The sequence below is a fragment of the Eublepharis macularius genome, chromosome 11, assembly GCF_028583425.1.
Source record: "Eublepharis macularius isolate TG4126 chromosome 11, MPM_Emac_v1.0, whole genome shotgun sequence".
NCBI classification, from domain to species: Eukaryota; Metazoa; Chordata; class Lepidosauria; order Squamata; family Eublepharidae; genus Eublepharis; species Eublepharis macularius.
Genome location: NC_072800.1, coordinates 8,306,386 through 8,326,926, shown reverse-complemented (window position 1 = coordinate 8,326,926; position 20,541 = coordinate 8,306,386). Strand labels below are relative to the sequence as shown.

At 45.1% G+C, this 20,541-nt stretch overlaps 1 protein-coding gene across 3 annotated transcripts in view; it reads left to right on the top strand.

The window, feature by feature from the left end:
- The first annotated feature begins 1,341 nt into the window (after positions 1-1,341).
- The window catches only part of GALNT1 (polypeptide N-acetylgalactosaminyltransferase 1), a 176,224-nt gene continuing 157,024 nt past the window's right edge, over positions 1,342-20,541 (top strand). Inside the window, exons 1-3 of one of the 3 annotated variants that reach the window (XM_054990993.1) lie at positions 1,342-1,789; positions 15,366-15,486; positions 16,327-16,438. The gene's annotated coding sequence lies outside the window, so the exon portion shown is untranslated. The remainder of the gene's footprint in view (positions 1,790-15,365; positions 15,487-16,326; positions 16,439-20,541) is intronic. The other 2 variants (XM_054990994.1, XM_054990995.1) reach the window with 2 other exon arrangements.

Below are 20,541 nucleotides of genomic sequence, written 5' to 3'. Positions count from 1 at the left end.
CAGCAGGAAAAATACCATTGGCTCCAATTGCTGTGATGGACATCTCTTTGGAACGTTCATGTAACTGATAAAAAACTGTCAACCTGGGAGAGGTGAAGGATGGATGAAGGGATGCAGTTGGGAAGGTGCTAGAGGCTGGCTTATCTCTATCCCCTACATCCCCAAGGATGAACAGGTCTGTTTGGTAGTGTTCAAGGTATAGTTACAGATTATTTCTTTTGTATTATCTGCAACCCTGTCTTATGGTAACTTCTTATATGCTCTATGCTCTCTCTTTCTCTCTACCTATATTCTTCTGTAAATCTTTAAAGCTTCTTTAGTGAAGTTGAGCTGTTAGTAATTTAGACAATTTTAAAAAATACGTTTGTAACCAAAAGAGATGCAACAGTGACACTAATAAATATATGTTCTAATAACGTACACTTAAATTTATTTATTACATTTGATGAAGGCAATTTGGTGCTGGAAAAAAACATTATTTTTACATCCATCTGATGCTATACAACAACGACTAAGCATAGATTCAGCCATAACTGAGTGCTTAGAAATCCCATTCTTTGAATGGGGCTGATTCAGTTAAATTTGTTAAAGGCATTTAACTTTAGGGGCATTGCATCTTTATATAGCTCTCCCCACCCAAAAGAACTGTTTTTGCTTGCTCGTTTCTTTACAGGCAATGTGGAAATTGCAGAAGGGTGAAGTGGCTTTCAGCGGTTAGTTCTCCTGGCCCCTTCTTACACGCCCAGGGTAAGGCCTTGAGGTCAGGTAGCAATTCTCCTCAGGCCAGTTTGGCTACAGACTCTGCCACTTTTTGCCATGGATCAAGGGTCACTGGTTGTGTGTGTGGGGGGGGGAGTAGTTGTGAAGTTCCTACATTGTGCAGGGGGTTGGACTAGACAACCCTGGAGGTCCCTTGTAACCCTATGATTCTTTCAGCACTAAAGAACAAGAATTTCAAGATGCAATCCAGGGGGGGGGAATTAAACAGCGCAATCCTACGCAGACTTACACCAGTGTAAGATAATTGTGGCCGCTCCTGCGCCACATTTCTTCTTCCCGTGGGTAGGCGGGGCTGGGGCAGTTCGCGCAGGCTCGCGTGACCCCCCCAAAGGCCACGCCCCCTCACACCTTCTACCTCTGGGCGGCTCACCACAGTGAGCCAATCCCTCCTCGTCCGCCGAGCGCGCCCACGTGACTGCCACATCCGGGTCACCTGTGGGCGGGGCAGGGTCTCCGCCTTACTCGGCTGGTGGGAGGGGGCGGAGTCAGGTGCGGGTGGCGGGACGGGGTTGGGCGGGCCGGCGAGGGGAGGAGGGAGGGCGGCGTGAGAGAGAACGAGGACGCGCGCGCGCGGTTTGGGACGCGCACGAGCCTGCCGAGGCGGCGCTGGTGACGGGGGGCTGCCAACGTCTGTCCCGCCGCGCTCCAGCGAAGGCAGGCGGCGCCTAGGGGGAGGCCGGAGGCGGCGGAGGATCGGGGAGAGGCGGCACCGCACGGGCTGCGCCGCTGACCGATGTCCGTCCCTCGCTGTTGTCCGGCTCCGGCGCGCCTGGGCGAGGGAGGGAGACGAAGCCGGCGCGCCATCCTCCCTCGGCCGCGGCGGTGACCGAGAGCCCCGGCCGGAAAGCGGCCTTGCTCCCCCCCTCGAAGCGGGCGGGCGGGCGGGCGGGCTTCCCCCTCCGCCGCCAGGGGGACCCGCGTGGCTGGAGAGCGGTGCCTGCTTCTCCCGCTGCTCCGCCACTCCCCCATCCCCGAAGGTGGCCGACGGAGCGAGCCCGGCCCCGCGGAGGTGAGTGTCTTCGCCGGCCGGAGGCGCCTCGCTTCGGGCGCAACTTTCTTCTCCTTTCGCGCCCGGTGGAGGGGCTCGGGCGGCGCGCCCTGCTTCGGCGAGTGTTCGGGGGAGCCCGGTGGGAGACGGCAGGGCAGAGGAGGGGCTGCTGCCCCGGCGCTCCCGTGCCTTGGACCTCCGCGTGCGTCTACCGCACCGTTATCCGGGCTGCCCTGCAATTTATTGCTTGGTTCGCTTCATTTCTTCCCTGTCTTTCTTCTGTTTGGGAACTCGAATCGCCTTCTGCCATTCTCCGTTTTACCCTCACAACACCAATCTTGTGAGGTAGGTCAGGCGGAGAGCGTGACTGACGCTGGATTGCCCGGCAAGTCTCCATGGCAGAGCGGGATTCCGACCGCCCCCCCCCCCCCGATTGTGGTTCATGTATGTACGTAGTCAGTGCAGTGTAGTAGGACCTGAGAGATTCGGGTTGGATTCCTGCTCGGTCATGGAAGCTCACCGGCTGACCTTGGGCCAGCTTAAGAGCCATTTAAGTTGTGTCGAGTCTCCACTGGATTGAAAGACAGGGCACCAACAAAACAAGTACAGGAAAAATGGCTAGACCAACAGAGTTGTATCCAGTGTGTATTTCCTTGAAGGCACATTATGTTCCACAAGGTTTACTCCAAAGTAACTGTATATAGTACAGTTCTTAGTCTCACTGATAACAGTTTTTTCTTCTCTCCTGATGTAGTTGTATCAGAGGTAGGACCCAACCTTAGTCTATAAGTCACTTAAATGTTGGATTTCTCAGCTGCTCCTTTTTATCATCTTTAAATATTTTTTCTAGCAAGTAAGAGTCCTTCCTTCTTTTTTCTTTGTTATTACTCCAATGATGCAGGCTAACCACATACTTAGTACAATGCTCCTCCACCCACCCACCCCATGAGTTTTTTTAATGACTGGAATTTTATATTTCCTTCACTGTACTGTGGCTTTTTTGCAATCATTGAAAGGGTGGTTGGGGTTACTTTTCATGGGACCCTTGAATACTTGATGTCAGTAACACATATCACATAATTGGATGACACCCCTTCACCTCAATTTTGGCTCATTATATAGCCTCTATTATACTTAGCAATTAGTTCATTTACACTCCACCTTTCTGAGATTTAATAGAGTTTACCAAATATAGAACAGAATTTGGTAAGAGTGCAACACATCAAGCAACACTGTAATGAAATTAGGACTACAGAAATTAGGAAATGGTACAAACAGAAAACTGTAAGGCATGAAAACCATAAGTAATGCTGAGAGTGGATTACAAAGTAAGGAGACAGTGCAGTAAAAGCCAGATGAAACTGACAGTAAACATTACAGTTGACTCTTCTCTTATAAAAGTGCCCCCCTGGACTGTTCCATTATACTGCAATTCTGATTCCTTTTTAAAATGCCTTTCTGACCATCTCTGTTGTACACATCCTGCCAGATGATGTCTTCCTGGCCTCCTCGGACAGGGTCGTTCTGCACAGTGGGATCAAAATGGAGAATGCATGTGTATGGGAGATTGATAAGGGCTTCTTAAAGGGATAAATTATTCTAGTTATTACTGAAACAGCCTTAGGAACAGGCTTTTGCTGCTGACAGAGATCCTTGAGCATGTTAAATTGCATATGAATTTTAGAGACTCCTTAAAATGTTATGTTGGTGTTTTTTCATGAATGCAGAAGTTCCTCTTTTCTCAAGAACAGTGTCTTATAAAATGTGACCACATTTTTGAGCTTACAGGCTCTAATTACTTGAGGCAGTGTTTGAAACTGGAAGGCATGAGAACATCAGTTAAGGCAGCTGCTCCTCCTGCAACAACTACTTACACAGAATTATTTTTGAGACAGTGAAAAGGTGACACGGAAAATCTTGTCCTCTCAGCTGAGTTGGGTCTCCATATGAATTTTAAGTGTTAAGTTATGTAAACAATATTATTTAAATATATACCATATTTCAAGTAATTAATTTTTTTCTGTGGAGACACAGTATAATGTCTTTTTATGGCAGGAATCAAAAGAAAGCAATACTTGAGATGCAGGGAGTTAGGAAGCTGTTCAACTATAGCAATTTTGGTAATAGGGCTGTCGGGTAATAGGTAGTTTAAAGTCTTGGTAGTCTTAAAAGGAATGTTCCTAAGCATGTCTGCTTAGGAATTCCATGTTGCTCAATGGGGTGTCCTTGCAGGAAAGTGTCCTTACAATTGCGCTGCCTAGAGAGCAAACCTGAGCAGGCCTGCTCATTTTATTTAGTAGGGCTTACTCCAGGAAAGTGTTATTAGGATTACAGCCTTAGTTTCCTACAAGCAAAACTGTGAATATACTTACTATTACAGAACACTAAGAATGGCTGCACTCTGTTTTAGCTTAGTCGTAGCGTGCCATCTGAGAAGCAGGAAAAAATTGTAAGTTTAAAATAGAAGACACAAATCTTGTTGAAAACAAGAGAACAGAATTAGTCATACACAATGACAATGGGACTGGCTGAATATTTGCAAGCATATTGTAGTGTCAAATTAGGATCTGGGAGAACCAGGTTCAAATCCCCACTCTTCTGTGGAAGCTTTCTGGGTGATTTTGGCCCACTCACACCTCAGCTTAACCTACCTCACAGGGTGGTAGTTGGGATAAAATAGAGAATTATGTAAGCCTGTTGAGGAAAAGGTGAGGTTTAAAGAAATAAATATTTGGATATCAGGCTACACTTCAAAACACAAAGCATTGAATTCTTCAAGAAGCTATTCCCATTATAGCATATTAATTATGAACAAAATTAGTTATCTTTAGAGTCTTGAATATGTCTAAATACAGGAATAACTATTTGTTTTTACATAAAGAGATGGTTTACATGAAATCTTCACATGTATCTTGAGTGTTTAAATTCTTCTGTTAAGTATTTCACACATTCCAAAAGAGAATTTTTGAGAGTGTTTTTGTGGTAGTTATGGGAGGAGGCTGAGTAGGATGACGCACTGAGGCAACTGTACTGTAGGCTTGAGGCTCTGTTATGTTCAGATGATGTTATATTGAAAAGGCTCAGGGTCCTCCGTAATTACCTGGAACCTTTCTCAAACAGCCACCCTGTCACAGTAGCCTCTCTTTATCTTTGAATCATCAACCACTCACATTCATAGGAATGGGTGACAGATGAGCTTATATTGAAATGTTGATAGTGTGTAAACTGCCTGCCCCCAACATGTCTTATTCAGACACTATGATAACAATATTGGATGCATTTATGATAGGGTTCCCAGGTGCTTGCCTGTGGTGGGCAAACTCCCGAGGATTTGACTCCTTGTCTGCCAATCGCTGGGCAGGCGCCTCAGGAGTGCATGCTGTGTGCGCGCTCCCACCTAGCGTGGTAACGTCACTTCCGTAAGTGACGTCATTGCGCCGGCCATGGGAGCATCCCCATGTTTTGTTTGGAGCTGAATTGGGCCCCAAACAGGCCGAATTGGCTCCGTGCCAAGCACAGGAATGCTCCTGCGGCCAGCCCGACAACGTCACTTACGTGAGTGGTGTTGCCGTGCCGCTGGTGTGGTGACGTCACTTACAGAAGTGATGTCATCACGTTGGCACCACGCAAAAGGAATGAAAAAGAAAAGCCAGGTTCCAAACCTCCTGGCGGGAGGATAAAGGGACCTGGCAACCCTAATTTATGAGGTAAATTTGTTCCCTCTTTTTCTATATATTGGACTGGATAGATAAAACACAAATGAAGGCCAAAACAACATGTTTCATTTCATACAAAAAAGAAGATATTCAGTACAAGTGTTAGGTGTGGAATATTTCAGCCTATAAGGGTAAAGTGATTCTTCACGGTAGCCCAGCAGTTATCCTTTCTCCCATGAGATTGAATATTTTGTTACTGTACCTAACTCTGATAAATGAACACTTAGGGGAGATTCTTTCTTACTTCCTTTCCTCAAAAAGTTTATCTCAGGAGGTTTCCTGGACTTGGTTACCCAAATGCAGGTTCCCTCAAAGGTGTAGGTTCTTTCACCTCACAGTCCCTGGCTCTCAGAAATTGTCCAGGTAGATTTGGTGCTTCTGGCTTTTACCAGGGTGCCTATTTAGCACCTAAAAACAAGTTTACGTATTCTACCTAAATACCCAAATAATAATTTTGGCTAATTTGGCACTGTTAACTGAAACCTCCAAACTCCTATCCGAGGAAAGAAGCTTTTTCCTGCCCCTTTTAAAACAGTCTTGCTGATCCCTTCCTGTCGAGTGGAGTTCCTGGGCCTGTTTGACTGGCAATGCCTTAGATTTCCCATAGGCTATAATCCCAGGGATGGTTTGGGAGCCCTGAAGGAGAGATGGGCCTTTTGGGGATGATTGCCATCATTCCTCCCAAATGTCTAGTTTTCAACTGGGAAAAAAATTCTTCAGGAAAACCTTTTTTCTAGGGCTTTCACATCTGCTATCTAGACAATATCGCTAGCCTCAGAAAGTCTTTGTTTTAATAGGGCTAACATTTTGTGAAATTTCCCTTGTGTGAACGAGAACACATGAAAACAGTCTATCAAGGTCAGTGTTGCGTACTCTGGCCAGCAGCAGCTCTCCAAGCTCTCGGGGAGGTTTTACTACTTTTAATTGGAGATGCCTAGGATTGAACTGGGGACCTTCTGCATGGTCCTCTCCCAAAATTCTTAATTTCATTGCTGTCATTTTTTTCCCCATAGCTTTCAGAACAGCTGTACAAAACTATAAGTTACTGGGGACTGCAAGGCATACATGTGCATGATTTTAATATGTATAACCTGAGCGTATTAGTGATTGGTCCACTTGGATGACCATAGTTTCTTGTTTCCTTGTCATTGTTTCCTTGTCATTCCAGGTTAGGTGTTTTAAGTAACGAAATTTTCATTAAGGATGGCGGTAGAGCTAGTGTTGGACTGGGATTTGGATATCACTGTTTGAATCCCCAATGCCATGGAAGCTTGTAATGCTGGGTGACCTTGAGCCAGTTGCACACACTCAGCCAAACTGTCTCATAGGGTTGTTGTGAGGTTAAAATGGAGAGGAGAATGCTATAAGCTGCTTTGGATTTCCATTTGGGAGAAAAGTGGAGCATAAATGAAGTCGATAGTACAGAGATAAAAAACTTGGGCCTGGCAACCAGTGAATTGTTTTACCATTTTGAAGTTGTTTAACTATTTGTCTATGGTAGGAAAGATATTTAAGAGCTAATTGTTTTGCAATCTGTGTTATTAAATAATGCAATTAAAATTTTCTCCTTGAAGAGAACAGTCAGTTGACTGACTTTTGTGAGAGAACAGCAAGAAAGAAAAATGCTGTTCGATGATTAGATTATAAAATCTTGGATAGCTTTATGGTGATTCTTTTCTTCAAGGCATAATGCTATGTGTGCAGATTGATAGTGTTGATTTTAGCAACTAATTTGGCTTTTCAGGCTGCTCTTTTGGCTTTGGGGGGTGGTCTTTAGATGACACAAAAAGGTAGATGAGACACAATAAGTACAGCAGTCTCTACAGGGCTGCTCCATCATATTTCGAAGCTGAACTGCAAGAGCCCACTTAACTTGTTTGTTGCAATCACAAGCTCTTGTGAAACTAGGCATCCTTTTATGACTATCAGTTTGAGCCTAAACAAGTTCCTTTTATTGTTAACTCCTATTACGTTCAGTGAGATTGTTTCTTGAGTAGTATGCTTGCTATGTGACGTTAACTGCATATGGTCTAATGCATACATTAATGAAACTGAATATCAGGTTTTTGATCCAGTCCACCACACCATAGGCACAGCAGTTGCATACCAGGGATCCTCCTATCTAGACCAAAAATGCCTGGTTGTTCTTACTTGGTGCGTGAGCACTCAACATGCTAACTGTTAAAGGGCACAAGAGGCTTCAGAGTGTTTTCTATAGTTCACTGTCTGTCTTCTGTGCAGCCCCACATGGGACTGCGCCTGCGCAGGCCTACCGACCGGATTTTTCTTTTCTAGCCAACGTCCACTAGGGGGCGCACGTATGCACCAATGCGCATGTGCGGCTTTTCCCGCCCGAGCGACATTAGGCGACGTCGCCCCCTTTCCCTCAGTTTCTTCTTTGCCGCCGACTGGTGAAGATCTAGCTGTCCGCTTGAGAAGAAACGCCATTTTGAGAGTGAGATCGTTCAACTTTTTTTCTGTCTGCAGTATGTCGGAGAAGTCGCTGTTTAAGCGCTGTTCGAACTGTTCAACAAAGATGACACGAACGGATGGCCATTCCGTTTGTCTTGAGTGCTTGGGTGAAGGACACATCATTGAGAGATGTGAGCATTGTCAACGGTTCACAGCTAAGGCCAGGGCTGAGAGGGCGAACAGGTTGAATGCCTTGCTTTGGAGGAGGGCTATGCGGGCATCGGGAGCCCCTGATACCCCTGGGGGACCACCTCCAGTTAGTGGGACGGCCAAAACCCCTTCGGTGGCCAGACAATCTCTCCGTAGCTCCGGTTCCACCTCTCGCTCCTGCTCACCAGCTCGGATCCGACAAGCCCCGACCCCACCCTCGGATCCGAAAGACGCTTCGGGCTCCGCTTCAGATCGCGCAAAACCGCCGCAGTCGGATCCGACTCGGAAACGGCGATACCGTTCCAAGTCTCCCTCGAGGTCGGAACCTCCGGCTCCGTCGACTCCAAAGGTGTGCAAGACTTCATCGGATCCGAACATCTCGGCCGGGTCAGCTCCTGAACCGTCGGATCCGACACCGGAACCAACATCATCGGTTCCGAAGCATACGGAGCCGACTCACCCCAGTCTCGTTCCGAAGCCTAGTGTCAGGTCGGAACCAAAGGCATCGGATCCGTTGCCTACTTTGACACCTCCGGATCCACTGGAACGGAGTTGAAGCGTCGAACGGGGCTTAGCCTCCAAGGGCGAGAAGAAGGCCAAGAAGAAGTCAAAGCACAGGCAATCGACTTCTGTCCAAACTGATGAGGTGCTCTGGGAGAAGCCCGCGACCCCTTCACCGCACCTGTCACCTCCGTCGTACCGTTCCTCTGATGATGACGGTGACCTGTCCGACGCCCCACCTCATGTGACCCAGAAGTGGTCTACTGGCAACTACACTGGCAGAGAGAACCTGCCTTATCACTTGCCTAGGAGCGGATACAACAGGGAGGGCTCCCTCTATGCGAGGTCTCACAGATCCTGTTCTCCATCTTTTGGAAGAGAATATTGGGGTGACTCTCGGAGTGAGTTCTCCCACTATGGTTCTCCCGGACGTGCTTCGCCCTACCGACAGTCTGAGCCTTACCAGGGTCCAAGCCCTAGCCCTCTGTCTGACCCGTCGCCTGATGACATCATTATTGGGACTGGTCGTATTTCGCCTTCGGAAGATTACCGGCTCTATACTGAGCAGATGATCCGAATGGCCCGCTCTTTGGACATTGAGATTTCGGCTGTGGATCCTAAACCAAAGGATAAGATCCTGCAGTATGTCCAGTCTGGGAATCCTCCAACCATAGCATTCCCGTTCACTGAAGGTTTGGTGGAAATCATCAACATGATCTGTGAGAAGCCAGCCTCAGTTTACCCGACATCTCGTAAACTAGAAGCTCTGTACAAGACAAGAGATGACGTCTGTTCATATCTCTTCGCACATCCACCGCCTTCTTCCCTCATTACTGAGGAGATGCAGACCCGTCAACGCCAAGGGTCCTATGCTGTGCCCATCGACAAAGAGAGCAGAAAGCTCGATTCGTTAGGCAAGAAATTATATTCGTCTGCTGCCCTAACACTCAAAATCTCTAACTACTTGGCCATCATGGGTGCCTATCAAATTTTCCTCTGGAATCGCATGGTGGTTTTCATGGAGAAGCTTCCGGCAGACAAGAGAGTGTTGGCGAAGGTAGTGCTTGACGAGGCCCTACAACTGTCATGGAGACAGATAAATGCTGGCCGCGACACGGTTGACACCTCTGCGAGAACTTTGGCATCCATCGTGCTCCGCAGACACTTGTGGCTCCGCACAACTGCTCTGCCTGTCGAGACACGAAACAAAGTGGAAAACCTGCCTTTTGAGGGTCAGTCGCTGTTTTCCTCGAAAACGGATAAATACCTGTCGCAGAAACGTAAAGATCGGCTGACAGCCCGTTCCTACGGTATTCTCCCAACCAGGCCATTCACCGAGAATCGATTCCAGTATCGTTCCTCGCAGGGCTATCGTGGTCGACAGCAGAGATATCAACCGTATCCACGTTATGGGTCCTATAGGCAGTTCCAGCCGCCTGCTAGCTCTTTCCAGCGACGGAGGCCTAACTACCGCCCACGTCGCGGTCAACAAGCCCACGATGCTAAAGAGTCAGCAACTCAGCCGAAGCAGTTCTGACTAGAATTTGAACAGTCTGTCGTGTTCGGTAACAGATTGGCTCAGTTTGCCTCAGCATGGGCAGAGATTACCTCTGATAGTTGGGTTCTTAACATTGTTACAGTTGGATATAAAATTCAGTTTGATGTTTACCCAGTGTTGTCTCTTCCTGACCACTCAGTACAATCCTCTTCTGATAAGTCACAGGCTGAGGTTGTAACACTGCTGGATAAGGGGGCTGTACAGGAGGTACTCCCTCAGGACCCCCTCTTGGGTTTTTACTCTAGGATGTTCCTTGTAGACAAGAAGGATGGAGGTGTACGACCCATCTTAGACCTAAGAGAATTGAAAAAATTCGTTCTCGTTAAGCGATTCAGAATGCTTACCTTGAATACAGTCCTCCAGTTAATGCCTGAGGACATGTGGTTCGCTGTCCTGGATCTCAGGGACGTGCACTTCCATATTGCCATCCACCCTGGTCATAGGAAATACCTTAGGTTCCTTTGTAACGGTACGGCCTACCATTATCAGGTACTCCCTTTTCGATTGTCAACAGTCCCCTGGGTTTTTTCTAAATGTATGGCTGTTGTAGTGGCGTACTTGAGGGAACAAGGTTGTACCATCTATCCCAATCTTGATGATTGGCTTTTGGCAGCACCCTCTGCTGATGCACTCCTGGCCCAAATTAATACGGTGATGCTTACCTGCTCCCGATTAGGACTTTTGGTTAACCTCAAAAAATCTAACCTTACCCCGTCCAGGAGAATACTGTTTATCGGTATGGAACTGGATGGCAATGTAAATAGAGGTTTTCTGCCCAGGGAACGTGCTCTAAAGATTGGCAGGATGGTGAATCTCTTTTCGAGATGTAAGTTCCAGTTGGTAACGGCTATCCAGCGACTGCTGCGCCTTGTGGCCTCTTCTGCGGCAGTTACCCCTATGGCCCGGTTGCACATGCGACCTCTCCAGCTATGGTTCCTATCTGTTCATGATTTTGAACATGAATCCCAGAACAAGCGGTACTCCATCCCTAGAGGGATTCTCCGTACCTTACGATGGTGGCTTAATGAGACTAATCTCCTTGGGGGTGTTGCATTTGGGTCCATCCAAACCGAGATCACAATCTCGACTGATGCCTCCACGATAGGATGGGGAGCCCAGTATGGAGCCCTTAGGGCACATGGGGTTTGGTCAGAGCAGGAAAGGGAAGATCACATTAACCTGCTTGAATTGAGAGTGGTCCGTTATGCCCTTATCGCATTCGCAGACACGCTGCAGCAGAAATCCGTTCAGGTACTCGCGGACAATTGCACCACGATGTTCTACCTGAACAAGCAAGGGGGCACTACCTCCAAGGCCCTCTGCGACGAGGCCGTTCGGATTTGGGAATGGGCCATGGACAGAGGCGTGTTCATTCATGTGGTCCATATTCCTGGCACCACCAATGTCATCGCGGACAAACTGAGTCGTATGCGATCCGTTAGCTACGAATGGACCATAGCAGACGGCTACCTGAACGCCATCTTTTTGGACTGGGGGTTCCCAGACATAGACCTCTTTGCATCGGAGGGCAACAAGAAGGCCCCACGATTTTGCTTCAGGGGAGGTCTAGGTCACCGCTCCCTCGGGGACGCGTTCCAGATACGCTGGACAGGGCACCTGTTTTATGCCTTCCCTCCGTTCCCGCTGTTGTCTCGCATTGTCAGCAAAATTCAGAGGGATGGGCCTCACATGATTCTAGTGACACCCTTTTGGCCCAGACAAGCTTGGTTCCAACATGTCATGCAGCTTTCACAGGGGTCATATTATCGGTTCCCTCTGAACCCGGACCTTCTGTCCGACAAAGGGGTTTGGTATCACGACCTACCCAAACTGAGCCTCACTGCTTGGCACATTCTGGGGCGGAAGGGATGTCTGACAGAGTAGCTGAGATTTTGCTGAATGCACGTAGGGACACCACTCGCAGATCATACTCTGCTAAATGGAAGCGTTTTGAAGCCTGGGCTAATAACAGAGGGCTGAATGTTTGGGATTGCCATCTGTCATCTGTTTTTGAGTTCCTTCTGTCTCTATTAAAGTTTATTTGGCGGCTATTTCAGCCTTCCACCCTAAGATAGATGGCAAAACGGTTTTCTCCCACAGTTTGTCAAAGTCTTTTCTGAAAGGGTTGTATAACATGTTTCCACAGGTCAAGGAAATTGTTCCCCAATGGTCACTGCAAGTAGTATTGGCGGGGCTTATGAAATCGCCCTTCGAACCGCTAGCTACTTGTGAGTTAAAATGGTTGTTCTGGAAAGTGGCTTTCTTGGTCGCCATTACATCTGCCTGCAGAGTTAGCGAGTTGGCGGCCCTAAGGTGGGATCCTCCCTTTTTGAAGGTCCATCAAAATAAAGTAGTTCTGAGACCTGACCTTCGTTTTAGACCCAAAGTCTCCACTCAGTTTCATACTTCACAAGACATTGTCCTGCCTATCTTTTTTCCTGACCCTTCTGATAACTCTGAAAGGGCGTTACATTCCTTGGATGTGAGAAGGGCTATTTTATTTTACCTTCACCGTACTTCACAGTTTAGATGTGCCAAACAGCTGTTTGTGTGCTATTATGGGCCCAGAAAGGGAAAAGCTGCTACAGCTCAATCAATTTCTCGCTGGGTTACTCAGACTGTTAGGGCTTGCTACTCGCATGCTAAGTTACCTTGCCCTTTGGAAGTAAAAGCTCATTCCACCAGGGCGCAAGCTGCCTCTGCGGCCTTCCTTAGGGGCGTGCCCTTGCAAGACATCTGCAGGGCTGCAACGTGGTCGTCTTCTGACACGTTTGCTAAACATTATGCTTTAGATATTTGGGAAAGGAAAGCGGCTGCTGTTGGTCAAGCAGTACTCCAGTCTCTTTTTCAATGAGGACACATGCCCGCCTCCTGGGTAAGTGGCTTGTGAGTCTCCCATGTGGGGCTGCACAGAAGACGGACAGTGAAAACAGAGTTGCGCTTACCGTAACTACTGTTCATTGACGTCTTCTGTGCAGACACACAACCCTCCCTCCTACCCCGCTGTGTTCTTCCAGATAATGTGAGGACATTCGGCGGCAAAGGAGAAACTGAGGGGAAGGGGGCGACGTCGCCCAATGTCGCTCGGGCGGGAAAAGCCGTGCATGCGCATTGGTGCGTACGTGCGCCCCCTAGTGGACGTTGGCTAGAAAAGAAAAATCCGGTCGGCAGGCCTGCGCAGGCGTAGTCCCATGTGTGTCTGCACAGAAGACGTCAATGAACAGTAGTTACGGTAAGCGCAACTCTGTTTTTCATCCAGCCTCCCTTTCTCCTGTTAACACATTGAAGTTCTTTAACCACATCATATTCTTTAACCAAGTGAATGACAGGCCTAAACAGGGAGGGGGGAAATTCTGTAAGGGAATCCCTTTAATGTATAGATTAAATTTAGTTTTGTGTGTTTTGGGGCAGTGTTTAGCTTTTTAGTATCAAAGAAACCTGAGGAGACTTATGCTCAGGTAGTCTGTAAATTAGAACGGGTTACTGCAACAATGACTAGAAAAAGCTGGAAGCTGGAAAGATGTTGTCAGTCTTACATGATTGGAACAGTTTAATAAAATCATACCCCTCAATACTGCTGGCCAGCTAAAGAGCTGGGAACTGTAGCTAAAGCAGCTGAAATCATGGACCAGGAAGAAAAATTTCTCCTCAGAAAAGTCTTTTAAAAGGTATGCGCCACATAGCGAACCTTGCCTACCTGAAAAAATCATACCGGAGGTGATGGCAAGAAACCCAGAGAAACATCTGTGAGCAGAGATCACGGACAAAATGTTACCAGTGTGGTGAAACAGGACACATGGCACAATTACTCCAAACCGAATAAATAAACACCCCCATAAAGCAAAAAAAAGTGAATTTTATCATACAATGGCAGTGCCTCTTAGCAGTTAACTCCAATGGCTACGGAGGGCTTAGAATGTTCAGAGGCTTCTGTGGAGAACCAGGCTTTAGAGAGACCAACTGCCATTTCAAGTACAGGACACAACAGAGTGTGTCTAATATTAACCTCTGAGAGACACATGGATCCTGTCTCTCTCAGAGGTGAACCTGTGGTGGTGGATGGATCCAAGTGTTATCTTGGAGAGATTCAGGTTCTGAGGTGTGTGTTATTAAACCTGACTTGGTGAAGTAAGAGATCCTAGTGGAGGGGAAAACCATGATAGTTAAAGGCCTGGGAGATCCTGCTTTTCCTGCGCTGGTTGCCAAAGTGAACATACAATACAAAGGCACGGAGGAATTTTGGAAGTAGGGGTGCTAAATGGGATCCCTGCTCCTATGTTACTCGGGAATGATCTGGCAAAACATGTAGCCAGAGTGAATGTGGCTATTTGCTCACAAAGGAATTCCAACCAGGGCATCTCTCCCAAGAGCGGGGGATGGGCACCCAGAAGAGCTCACAGAATAGTGAAACCTGTGAGGAGGGAGTTAAAGAATAGGTTTGTTTGACAATATTAGGTATTATTAATGAATAACAGTTGACAATTACATAATAATAATAAAATATTAAAGTATTTCAGTAGCATTTTCACAAATAAATATTGGTGAAAATAGAATAGCATCTGCTTAGTCATGATGTCAGATCATGACCTTGGGATTTCTGTAATCTCATTTCCTTTGTGTTAAGAAATTTATGCAGTATCAGTTTATCTTCTTGTTTCTATGTACAGTTGCATATTGATAAGTATACATATTATTTAGCTTTGCATTATTTCCTTCCAAGCCTTGCAGAATTAAATGATTAATGGATAAATGACTCGTATAAAACAAATTTTGCAGTGTTTATTATTTTTATTTAAAATATTATTACTCCATTACACAACAAATAACCTATACATACATTAAATAAATATAACAACCAACATAAAAAGGCAAATATAAAACAAAAGAAGAAGAAAAAGAAAAAAATTACAAGTGTTTACAATGATTTATACATTTTGTTTTACCGTTTTAACAAACAAGCTGATGGGAAAAATTGAAAAATGTAGAGAGTACTGAAAAAAATCCTTATGAAATATTTTCTTTTTTAGGATTAGTAAAATGCTTGTAAACACAAGGTTGGCATGCTGTAGACATATACATATGCACCTTGAAGGATACTCTTCATGAGTGGAGTATACAGGGCTTTTATTATTTCTCAAGGGTTGCATGCCTCCTTGTCCTGACTCTTCCCTTGAGGTTTACCTTTTCACTTCTTCCTCAGATTGCTACAACACATACTCATAGATCGGGCAACAAGGAGCTAAATGCTCTACCTTGCTGAAGGGGAAAAAAGATCAGAAGGTAGCCACAGAAATAAAAAGAGCGACAAGCTTGGAGCTAAGGTACATGTGCTAAAATAGTATGGGGTGCATCAGTTTATAGTTTTCTTTCGTATTGAGTGTATTTGCTATTTTGCTTGCAGAAGAATAAGGCATTTATAACCTTTAAATTTCTATAAATATGTAAAATATTGCAGTGTTATATGCTAAGTGATGTTTTATGTTGCAGTGTTATATAGGTGATGTTTTATGTTGTTAAAAAAGTAAAATTTTATGTTTTATGTTGTTAAAAAAGTAAAATTAGTTTAGGTTTGATAGGACAGTATGTATTTCAATTTTTCCAAGAATTTCCTTTTTTAAAAAAACAAAAACACCTCGTGGTGGAAAACAGATTTTCCCTGTGGCTTCCAAATACCTGGAAATTTTACACCTCTAAGTTAGCAGGAATAATTCTAATGTAAGTACAACCTTACGTACAGTATTATGGGACAATATTGTAGTGACCATTTTTCAGAACTTTTCTGTTGTAGTGCTTTTCCATTATGTATGATTAATGTTAGTGAAAGTCTTGCCACAGAACCAGCAATGATTACAAACACTCCTGTATATCCTTGACAACTGGTGAAAGGTGCCTGTGGTGTGAAGTGGAGCTGATAGAAATGAGTGGCCTTGTAGATAACAAAAATAACTGGACCTTTATGTAGCCCAATGGTGATCCATACCCTTTGGTAAGCCAATACATGTTCTCAATGTGTTATAGAAAGCTGAGACTGTACCTTTTCTGTTGGATAAGACTGGGAAGTATGTTATTTTTATTTTGCTTCATTTATATCCCTCCTTTCTCCCCCACTGGGGTCCCAATGTAGCTTACATCATTCTCCTCTCCTCTGTTATTTCACTTAGGCTAAGAGTATGTGACTGGCCCAAGGTTACCCAGCATCTTCCATAACAGAGCAGAGAATCAAACCTGGGTTGCCCAGATCCTAGTCTGTCACTCTGACCACTATGCTGTCAGGTATGTTGTGTGAGCTTCTAGCAGTCACAGCTTCTAGCAGCTCTCCCAGCCCCACCCGCCTCACAGGGTGTTTTGTTGTGGGGATAATAATGACATACTTTGTAAACCACTGAGTGGGCGTTAAGTTGTCCTGAAGGGCAGTATATAAACCGAACATTTATTATTAAGGCATATTGAAGGCAATTAGTCTTCAGTTGGGAGGGGGAGGTAGACGGGATTCTTCAAGCTCCTGACACACTGAAGCACATGTCCCCAACCTTGTTGAGTCTGAGGGCACTTCTGGAAATTTGAGAGAGGATGTTGAACACCACCACAAAATGGCTGCCATGTGTTTGGGATTGTCCTTTTGCTTTGGAGACAAGATGCAGTTTTGCTTCTGCCTCAGAAAGGGAGTATTTGTTCCATGTGGGCACATAGAACAGTTTCTTTGCTTAGAAATGTAAAGTCTGTTTCTATGGCCATTCTGAGTGTGGGTGACTGTGACATGCCCATCTGGTTTTGTCCCTTACTTTAAGTTGGTAGTGCTTCAAACAAGAGCGGTTAAGAAGACTAAAGCATTTCTTTGTTTGACAGCTCTAATTTTGTATTGTTTGGCTTTTATCTTTTTTGTGAAAGCTTGTTTTACTGCAAGTGATCTCCTAATTTTCATACAAAAATTAAGGTTAGAAATGACATTTTCCTCGTAATGGTTCATGAAAGCAGGCTTGGCCTTACCTAATATTGTGCATTAAGCGTTAATGGAAGGAATATAAAATGCAGTAACCTTTCACACAATCCTTTAAGTATACAAAATAGATTTGTTTTGTTCATTCTGAAAGTTTATTATTCAGGCTACAGTTCTTTGCATAGCCCATATGTTTAAGATCCATTGGCTTCAGTTTGAGTCTATGCATAACTGTGTGTAGGACTGCAGTGTAAATTGTTTTGTTAAAATACTTCATTGAAAAACAGAGTATATGCAGGGAGAGTATTTATACCCAAGAAAAACTAATTAATGTGATTAAGAAATTGGACAGTTCTTAACATGTTCCTGTCTTGGTAAATAGGGGTTAAAGGTATGATTAACAACAAAATTGTTTGGAAGTGAAAGAAACCCTAAGCAGTAATTAATAGAAAAGGCATTTTTCCAGTCAGGAAAAATTAATTCTGATGGTCAATTTTCTAAAGCATTAAGTTTATTTAGAAAAACAACAAATATGTTAATCGTTAACAGGTGTGATGCATCTAGTTTGTTTTTATAATTAACTCACCTGTTGTAGAACACAGAAGCTTTTAAAAACATTAGTAAATTACTGTAACTTTTATCCTGGAACACAAGGGTCAGTGGACAGTTAATTTGCTTTGTTTCATTAAAAATAACATTTTTTTGTAACATGAATGTTGTTGATTCTGATGTTCCTGTTGCAAGCAAGATTGATTAACAAGTGGTCTTAACTATTGACCTTTACTACTGATGACGATTTCTTTTCCTGTTTGGAGATGACCATATCAGGTGATAAACCTCACAATACCTTTCATTCTGTGTGTGTGTTACGTTGCGATCAAGTTGCTTCTGACTTATGGCAACTCTATGAATTAATGACCTCCCAAACGTCCTATCATTAATAGCCTTGCTCAAATCTTGCAAACTGGAAGCTGTGGCTTCCTTTATTGAGTCAAGCCTTCTCATTTTGGTTCTCCCTCTTTTTCTACTGCCTTCCATCTTTCCTAGTATTATCTTCTTTTCCAGTGAGTCTTGTCTTCTCATTATCGTGACCAAATATTAGAACCAACCAGAAAACATAACAGTATATGAGCTTTCATGTTCGCTAAAACTCTTTGATCAGGCTGGCTGTTATAATTTTTTTAAAAAATTAAAAGAGAGAGGAAAATTCCTGAGACTTGATTGGTGACTCCTGGCTATGTTGTTTCAAATGTTGTTAGCTTCAAGTTACACCTAGGTCTTTCAGCAAGAGGCAATCAAACAATTATACTCACAGCTGTTTCCAACTACTCTGGCAGGACTTAAAATCCCTTTCTGGAAGAGAGAGCAAGAAAAAATTGGCAACCGGAGGAGCAATTGGGGGATTTGTGTGGGAGTAAGCAGGTCTCCAAGCAGGCTTAGGCTTGGTTTGATTGATTTGACTGTTTGGCTGTGTTCCCTTCTTTTCCTATTCTGATAAGTTCTTACTTGAGTGAGTTGAGGCTTACGTGTGTTTTCCCTCCTTTTTCCTGTGTCTGCTGAATGAGATGAGTCACCTGACTCTGTCTGCTGAGTCACCTGACTTGAGTTGGTTGGAGATGGGGTCTGCAGTTATATAGCTGTTTAAATAGCCTCACACACCTAGTGAGCTTCCTATACAGATCGAAACAACATGGATGGTAAGGGAGCTGAGGTAGTGATCATGTTCATCACCTTGCCTGAGGATAATGGAAATTACACTTGTAGAAAGTATAAACTAGTAGCCCTACTGGAGGAAAAGATCCAAGTGCTGGAGGCATGCCTATCCACATTCCAGCTGATCAGAGAAAGTGAAGTGAAGATTTCTTGAAAAGAATACATGAGGCATTCTTGGGAGGGCAACAGGAGGAGGAAGAGAAGGTCTCTCAGGAAATGGAAGAACACCAAACATAGGAAGAGGCAAGTGGAAGAAGATGACCCACAGGAACAGGATAATTGGGTGACATTTTGAGCCTTTATTGCTAAGCAATTAGGTCCAGGGTGTCCCCATAGATATTGTCTCTGGCCTACTGGAATGAGAACGAGTGCCCAAAGCTCCACAGAGTTCAAAGGAAGTTTCCTGTCATCTCAAGAGGTATGTTATCTACCAGGTGATGCATCCAGGTGATGCATCCAGGACATGAGAGTCATTCCGTGGGGGAGTGTGCTGGAAGGGAAAGGAGCGAGTGAAGGGTGGGCCATTCTCAAACACGAGCTTTTGCAAGCTCAAGCCCTCACTATCCCAGCAAGACGGAAACATGGTAAGGGCTCCAAGAAACCGATGTGGATGCACAGAGAGCTCCAGAATAAGCTAAGGGAGAAAAAGGAAATGTTCAGGAAATGGAGAGAAGGACAGACCTCTAAAGAGGAGTATATGAGGGTTACTAGGTACTGCAGATCAGCCATCAGAGAGGCCAAAGCTCAGTACGAGCTGGGTCTGGCCAGGAGGGCTTGCTACAATAAGAAAAACTTCTACAGATACGAGAGAAGCAAACGCAAGGTAAAAGAGGCAATTGGACCGCTGTTGGGAGTAGATGGAGAAACTCTGATGCAGGACAGAGAAAAAGCAGACAGGCTTAATGACTTTTTTGCCTCTGTTTTCTCCCTGAAGAACTCAGGCACATCTAGAGATAGTAGAAAATGTGTCAGGACACCTGAGTGGCTAATTGACATTGACAGAGAGGTTGTGGAGAGGCATCTGGCTGCACTGGATTAATACAAATCCCTTGGGATGCACCCAAGAGTACTGAAAGAACTTTCCAGAGAACTTGCAGAACCCCTGTCCATCATCTTCAAGGCCTCCTGGAGGACTGGGGATGTGCCACAAGATTGGAGAAGAGCGAATGTTATCCCAATCTTTAAGAAAGGGAGGAAGGATGACCCGGGAAATTACAGGCCGGTCAGTCTGACTTCAGTTGCTGGGAAGATACTAGAACAGATTTTAAAGGGATCAATCTGTAAGCATCTGAAGGACCACTCAGTGATCCGGGGAAGTCAGCATGGTTTTGTTCCTAACAGATCTTGCCAGACCAACCTGGTTTCCTTCTTTGATCGAGTGACCAGCTTACTGGATTGGAGGAACTCTGTTGACGTGATTTATCTGGATTTCAGTAAAGATTTTGATAAGGTCCCCCATGACATTCTGATGGGCAAACTGGAAGACTGTGGAGTAGACTATAGGACAGTTCGGTGGATAAGGAACTGGTTGGAGGACCGCACTCAAAGAGTGGTGGTCAGCGGCATTTCATCAGATTGGAGGGAGGTGTCCAGTGAAGTGCTGCAGGGCTCGGTTTTGGGCCCGGTACTTTTCAATATTATTATCAATGATCTGGATGAAGGATTGGAAGGGCTGCTCATTAAATTTGCTGATGATACCAAATTAGGAGCGGTAGCAAACACCCAA